The sequence below is a fragment of the Anoplopoma fimbria genome, chromosome 16, assembly GCF_027596085.1.
Source record: "Anoplopoma fimbria isolate UVic2021 breed Golden Eagle Sablefish chromosome 16, Afim_UVic_2022, whole genome shotgun sequence".
Lineage (NCBI taxonomy): Eukaryota > Metazoa > Chordata > Actinopteri > Perciformes > Anoplopomatidae > Anoplopoma > Anoplopoma fimbria.
The window spans coordinates 23570417-23576416 of NC_072464.1; positions in this window are offsets into that span (position 1 = coordinate 23570417).

Sequence of the window (6000 nt, forward strand, 5' to 3'; positions counted from 1 at the left end):
CAACTTTAGATATTCTTATGTGAAATAGTATTGATAAATAGCTGCTATTTTTAACTCCAATTAAAATACAACACAATATGAGACAGCAGGCCCCTGTTTTGTGTCACTCTGTGGTCACTTTTTTATCTTTGTGGTTGTTTTTTGTTTCTTTTTAGCCATTTTATATGTTATTGTAGTCTAATTGTGTCTTTTTGTGGCCATTTCTTCTTTGTAGTTGTTTTGTGTCTCTTTGCAGTAACTTATTTGTCTATGTGGTCGTTTTGTATTTCTTTTTGCCATTTTGTGTCTTGTTCTAGACGATTTATGTCTCTTTCGGAGTCATTTTTTGTCTCTTTCTGGCCATTTAGTGTCTCTTTCAGGGCACTATGTGTCTCTTTCTAGTTGTCTCTGGTCATTTTTTATCTTTGTTATTGTTTTGTGTTTCTTTTTAGCCGTTTAGTGTCTTGTTGTAGTCAATTTGTGGCCATTTTGTGTGTCTTTGTTGTTGTTTTGTGTCTCTTTGTAATCACTTTTTTACCTTTGTGGTCATTTTGGGTTTCTTTTAAGCCATTTATGTCTCATAGTATTCTATTTGTGTCTCTTTTTAGTTGTTTTGTGTGTCTTTGTAATCACTTTTTTATCTTTGTGGTCAGTTTGTGTCTCTTTTTGCCATTTTGTGTCTTGTTGTAGTCAATTTGTGTTACTTTGTGGCCAGTTTGTGTCTCTTTGAGGACACGTTATACCTCTTTATAGTTGTTTTGTGACTCTTTGTAGCCATTTTGTGTCATGTTGTTGTCAATTTGTATGTCTTTTTGTCCATTTTGTGTGTCTTTGTAGTTGTTTTGTGTCTCTTTCTAGTCACCTTTTTATCTTTGTGGTCTTTTTGGGTTTCTTTTAAGCCATTTATGTCTCATAGTATTCTATTTGTGTCTCTTTTTAGTTGTTTTGTGTCTCTTTCTAGTCACCTTTTTATCTTTGTGGTCTTTTTGTGTCTCTTTTTCGCCATTAAGTGTCTTGTTGTAGTCAATGTATTTCTCTTTGTGGCCATTTAGTGTCTCTTATGTATTCAATTTGTGTCTCAGTAGTTGTAGATATAGTTGGTAGCATATATACAGTTTGATAATTGCTGGTTAATCCAAGGTCAGGCCAGCAAATGTGTTTAAAAGATAATTATTTTACATAACGACCCAGCCCGTGACAGAGTCTGGATTGGCCCTCACCTCTATTAAGGTTAATTTAACCACATAGTGTGTCTTGCTCAGGGGCAATGGGGCAGATGGACTAACGGACATTGACCATCCTGTCTCTTGGGGTCATTTTGGTCAATTTAACATAAGAAACTCCATTTGACTGTATGCAAAAAAGGGAAATATGTGCACTCAAACGTGTGACATTTTAGTCACAGTTAGTTAACGAACGGAATACAGACTTTAAAATTCCTGTTTTTAAATTGAAGTTTAAAAACCTGAACAGCTTCTTTTTTACTGGATAATATAAATGCAATGTTTGTTTCCGTACCGGGAGGCAAAAAGGAGAATTTGCCAACTCAGCACATAGAGAAAGACAACAGAAGGTCAACGACTCTGCTGAATTAAATATTCAGTTTATTTTCAAACCAAGAAGATAGATGCAGCTCGTTTCATTCCCCCCCAGGGCATCCATGTTTTTTTTTTTGTTTTTTTTCTGTCAAATCTATCTTTATGGTCTGAGAGCTGAATATTTAATCCTGTACAGCTGTGTTCCTCAATGCTTTTCTGTTTCTTATAATCATATCCTCAGGGAAGATTTAGTTTATTTGCATTATATTTGATGAATTTAAGTCTGACGTAGCTTCTTAACACTTGTTAGATGTTTTGGGGTTTTTTTTGGAATAAATGGTATATTGAAGAAGAAGTTTGTCCGAATTTTTACTTTCTGTAGAAAGATTGCCGAGTCATCTCTTCCCTGCAGGAGTGTGTGTGTCCTTGTATAATGAGTTGTGAAATGAAACTTTAATGAGCCCCTGCAGGGAGACGAGTTGAACACAGAGACCCCCCATCGCTCCACCTTTCACTGACCTTGACGCAGAACTCCCTGAGCTCCCAGCGTTTGGGCTTGCGGCTCAGTATGAGCTCCTCCAGCAGCGTCGGCTGGTCCGTCAGCGCCGACACCCCCATCAGACGGCTGTAGAGCGCCGTCAGCTGCCTCTCCAGACGGTAGTCCTGCACGTACTGCAGGAACACCTCCGTCTCCCTCTTGGTGAAGTCTGGATTGGCCCTCACCTGAAAACAATAAATGTGTTGATTCTCCAATTTAAAGTCCTGTTTCATGGCAATAACAGACAGTAAATTATCAATAACTATATTATTTATTCAGTGTAATAAATGAATGCCAAATGAATAAATTTAGATATTCTAAAATGAAATAATATTCATAAATAGCCTACAACAGAATATAAGACAACAGGTTGTTTTGTATTGTTGTGGTTGGTTTGTTTCTCGTTTTTTTTCCATTTTGTGTCTCATTAAGTCAGTTTGTGTATCTTTGTAGTTGTTTTGTGTCTCTGTGGTTATTTTGTTTATCTAATAAGTTGGACTGTCTGTCGTTATTTTGTCTCTTTTTTTCATTTTGTGTCTCTTTTTGGTCGTTTTGTGTCTTTATGGTCATTTTTGTCTCTTTGTGGTCATTTTCTGTTTTCTGTGGTCATATTGTGTCTCTGTTTGGTCATATTGTGACTCTTTATGGTCATTTGTGACTCTTTATGGTGACTCTTTATGGTCATATTGTATCCCTTTATGGTCTTTTTGTGTCTCTTAAATGTCATATTGTGTCTCTTTGTGGTCATTTTGTGTCTCTCTATGTTCGTTTTGTGTCTCTTAAATGTCTATTGTGTCTCTGTTTGGTCATTTTGTGACTTTGTGTCTTTTAAGTCACGTGCTTTTGCTCTTTAAGTCTCCTTTAGATCATTTTTGTCTCTTTGTAGTCATTTGTATCTCTTTGCAGTTGTTTTGTGTTTCTTTTTTAGTCGTGTTTTGACTCTTTGTCGTTGTTTTTTGTCTTTTTGTGGTCATTTTGAGTCTCATTTTAGTCATCTTACTCTCGTTTTGTGTCCCTTTTAGGTCCTTCTGAGGCTCTTTGTATTTCTGTTGTGTCTCTTGTCTATTTACTGATAAAGAGGATTGCTTTACTTTATATTCTCACTCCAGAAACAATCTACACAAAAACTGGCACTAGTTCTTCTTTACTCAACACATCTAAACAGGAGTAGTCAGTTCACTTAATACAGCTGAAATGATCTCCAGGAAGGTGTTTTATTCTTTTTCAAATTTAAATACCTATTAAAGAGATGAAATGTCAGCTGCACTGAGCATATATAATACACTTGTACATTTTGACATAATTAAACAGGAAATAAACAGCATAATCCTGTAAATACTGACTGGTAGAACTAAACAGATGCTCCAGTCACACATCTGGCCACATATGCACATTTACATAATACTCTTAACATGATGAGTTCAGCCACAAATCAGTTCAGTAAACTGGCAGCACGTTTGTTCCTCTTCAAGGTCAGCTCCGCCTTAAGAGCTCTGATTTAAAGGAGCTGCATATGTTCTCTCTCCTCTCAGCGTTCAGTCTATCAGAACACGGTTTGTTTTTTATTCTAGCAAACCATTCAGCCGTATCCAGGAGTAAGAAAGCCAATCTCCGGGCTTTTCAAGGACAGTTTCATCTAATCCAATATGTCAAATCTGAAATGTTTTCACCTTGCTTTATTTCAATTCATAAATCAGTGGAAACAAAGATTTGTGATCCTCTGTCCTATGACGTGTCCTTGAGCATCACATTGAATCTCCACCAATCACAAGAGGGACTGAAAGTCAACAACGTCTCATGTTTTTACCTTTTAAACAAGGCAGTGAGCCCATGTTTGCTTTCATTCACACCGTGAGAAAGAGTCGAGGAAACCAAATTATGTAACGAACCTCTTATACAGCTGATCTGTTTTTTGGAGCAAATTCTCAAAACAAACGTGATGATTTTTAAGACTTGTAAAATTGTTGCATGCAGAAAAGTACGACTGTTTATATATTTCTTGAGGAAAATGTAATTGATAAGAATACTTATAACACCTACAATACAAATTAGGGCTTCATCTAAAGCTTATTTTAATTATTAGTTAATCAGTCAAATATTTTTTGATGAAAATTGATTCATTGTTTGGTCTGTAAAATATTAGAAAACAGGAGAAATGCCTGAGTTGCCAGTTTAATCTACAATAAAGGGAGACATCCAATAGAGTAAAAAATATTACTAATAGATATCACCATTAAACTTCCCCAGTTTATTACTTACATTGATACAATTATTTTCTGTATTACAAGTTTTCTGAAATGTTATATTTAGATATGCAAATGAGGCATTATCTGATGGTAACTTTTGGTGAATTTAGGAGAAAACTACAAACGCAAATAGACAAAGTAGTTAAATAAAACACATAAATGTGTGTTTTTGAGGTTTTCTTTCCACTAGTCTGAAAAAAGACATGTCATGGAAGCAAAATAGAACAAAATCTATAAATTGATCATTGCATGAAAAACACATCTGTTAAAAAAGCTGCGAATTCTCACATTGGAGAAGGTGAAATCTACGAATATTTGTATTTGATCATTTACTCTTAATGATTAATCGATTGAATATATTTCTATTGAATGAAACAAATAAAGTACACATGATCTATTACATTGGCAGCACTGTGCTCCATTCTCTCCTATAACCTTCACAATAAAACACCCCTATACCCATCTGATGATTAGACTACCCCTCCAAAATAAAAGTAGTGGGTCTGTTTCCTCACCGCGGTGCCCAGCTGGTAGTACACCACAGCCAGGTCGTCCTCCAGCCGGTGGACCTCCTGGTCGTCCAGCAGGCCGTGACCTGACGCTCCCAGCTCCTGGTCGATGTGGTCCAGGTTCTTCTTGGCCGACTCGCTCTCCTCTGCTGTGGCACTGCCACCCAGATAGGAGCAGATGCCCTGAACCAGGACCCTGAATAAAAACCATAATGCAAATGTGCCAATTTAGCAGATCAGTCTGCATGTATGGAAAAGTACTTTGAAAGTAAAATGTTTTATTTTTAGTCGTACAAACTCACCTCACAGTCTGCATGTAGCCCACTGGCTCCAGAACCTTTCCAAACATTGCCATGGTTACAGAGCTAATCAGGAAAAACATAGAAATATAAATAATTAAGAAAACACATTTTTTTAAAAACTAGATTTGTTGTAAATCTATTTTCCAGATCAAACGTGAGCTCTTTTTTGCAACTTACCTTGTTTGTTCCGTCTGTACCGACCTTCACAGTTTGTCCAGTATTTATACTCTCACCTGAACCACCAGGTGACCTGATAAGAGTTCTCCTTGAGAGGAGGATGTCTAATCAGTGGTGGGGAGTAGTGAACTACAAAATGGAATTAACTAGTAGATTAACTACATTTTGAAGTAGCTGGCTTCATATTTGCATAATGATTCAAGTATTTTAAATACTTTTCTGTCATGCATTGTGACCACTGTTTTTACAATATCTATTTGTCATTGCAGTATTTCATTTTCTTTTTCATTTTTCCTTTAAATTCATGATTATGTTGTGATTATCCAGAATACTAAAATAACTATAATTGCACCCAGAGAGCGCAGACCTCCAATGCCCTTTACCAATATGTTAATGAAAGTGAAGAACAATCTGTGTCTTTTGATTTTGATTTGTTTCAAAATTCTCCTCCTTTTGCGTCTCTTTGTGGTCATTTTGTGTTTTATTTGTGGGTAAACTACATACATTTTGCAGGTAGTTGTAAAATATTCATATTTTAGTTTGCATTAGAATTATTATTAGTATCTGGATGTCGTATCCTTATGTAGAGAATCCATTTACATTCAGATCCAGTATTTTTTGATCATTCTTCTGTTTATTTTGATTCAAGAGCACAAACCCTTCCTTTTTATTTCACTTTTCTACCCTCATAGTACTGTTCCTTGTAAAGAG